Below are 2228 nucleotides of genomic sequence, written 5' to 3'. Positions count from 1 at the left end.
AGGTGGGGAGGGGGGAGGGTGGAGGATGGGAAAGGCAGCGGAGCACAACAGACACTAGGATGGCAATTTGTAAATCAATGGATGTGAAACTGATGTGATTCTGCTATCTGTGTATGGGGTGAGGGTGGGAGTTCATAACCCACTTGAATCAAAGTGTGGAATATGATATGTCAAGAAATTTGTAATGTTTTGAACAACCCACAAAAAAAAAAAAAAAAAAAAAAAAAAAAGGAGTAATGTGGAGGAATTTGGGGGATAATGGGATTGTTTTATATGGATCAATGGTGGTGGTACACAGATCATGGCATCTGTTAAAACCTATAGAAATATGTACCACGATGAGTGAATTTTACTGTATGTGAATTTTAAACTTTTTACCAGTGGCAAGAGGTATTTAAATGGAATGCAAACTATGACAGATGAATCTAATTGTGTCACAAATGAATCATAACCACACTGAAGGGGTGAGGAAGAAAGGAGCCAACCTAAGTAACTTTCGAAAACAGTGTTTTGACAGGAAACTGAAGACTAAAGACAGAGCAAATTGTCCAAACACTACTCCACTTATTAAATTTCTTTCTCAGTGGGGCTGGGTTAACAATTCTGAAACTGTTATATATGTATATTTAATAAATAAGTAAATATATTGTAGATAATGAGAACCATTCCTCTGTCTAAGATAGAAATTACAGGAAAGCAAAGGCAAGAGTATACCCAGTGATGCTGGATCCAAGTTGGAGTTAGGAATAAAAACTGATAGATGTTTTCTAAAACATGTACAAATGGTCAGAAAGAAGTATAGCTGTGTATAGTTGTTTGCATGTGTGAGTATCCATACTATGTACCTAGGGCATAAAAGCTGTCCACTGCAGGGCATAAAAGCAGTCACACCTCAGTAGAAATGAGCACACTTAGCACCCAGACCTTAGTTTTTCTAGATACCACTCTCCATTATAAAAGAATCAGGGTTCCTTGGAGAAATGATTGATTCCCAGGGAAGAAGCAAAATGGAACCTCTTAGATACCTCTTGGCTTGGTGGCTCCCATCAACCAAGACAATCCTGATTATGGTGTGCACCATTAATAGTCAACATGCTCAGAGCTAGTAAAGGGGACCTGCGGAGGGCACCAACAACATCTGCTACAAGTACTTTTGGGGGAGGTGACTCTAGGAAGCTGAATGAGAGTGGGGCTAAACCCAGGTCAACCTGCTAATGCACCAAGAGAGTGAGCACCCCACCTTTCCCAGTTCCCTTCCAGACAGTGTGCCTACAGGACAGATGAGACTACAGGGATATTAGCACTGACAGCACCAGAGTCTCTGGGTGAATAAAATAGCTCAGCAAGACCCAGAAGCTCAGCCTCTGAAGCAGTTTGCTGTGAATTTTAAACTAGCCCTAGCCAGATCTCAAATGCCTTTTCCCAAGAAACATACTAAGCTTCTGATAATTGATTGCTTTTATCTTGGGAAGTCCCATTTTTCCCTACAGAGTGTCCCCACAGGTTAGCCCAGTTCTCCAGTGACATGTCAAGACTCGGAGAAATAGGAGTGTTCTAAATAGTAGGTAGACCTAAATAGTAGATTTCTTTAATGATATTGGTTCCTATACACTCCACTCTGAAAAGAGGTGTAATTTTTTTTTTGTAGTAATAGGGATCAAATCCAGAGACTCACACATGCTAGGTAACCACCTTACCATTGAGTTGTACCCCCAACCTTAAAGTGTCAATTTTTTTAAATTTTTATTTAAATTTTTAAATTTTTTAAAATTCACCTCCCATTTTCCTCCATTTCTTGGTATTTTCCTGGAGATCACAAAGAAATTAATCTCTTCAACAAATTCTAGTAAGTCAGCTTTCTCCTTTTTTTTTTTATTTCCAGAATTTTCTGCCAAGTACAGGATTTTTTTTCAAGTTCAGTCTCATTATAACCCTCTGACTTTATGCAAAGCCTAAATTATCTTTTGAAACGTACCCTTCAGTGGATACATTTATATCCACACCATAATTTTGAGTCAAAGTGTCGTATCGCTGGCGCCTAAAACATTCAGGGTCACTCCAGGGAAACTGAGCTGCACAACATAATCACATAAGAGACAAAGATACCTTTTTCTTTGGGGGTCCTGTGACGGCTCCTCTCACCTTAAGGGTCCACAGAAAAAGAGCGAGCGTGTGCTGACCCCTTTTATTGAGGAGAAGCCATTCAAATGAGGCAAGGGGGCAGGTTT

Source organism: Marmota marmota, unplaced genomic scaffold (genome assembly GCF_001458135.2).
Source record: "Marmota marmota marmota unplaced genomic scaffold, marMar, whole genome shotgun sequence".
In the NCBI taxonomy this organism is placed as follows: Eukaryota; Metazoa; Chordata; class Mammalia; order Rodentia; family Sciuridae; genus Marmota; species Marmota marmota.
Note: the sequence above shows the minus strand (reverse complement) of the source record.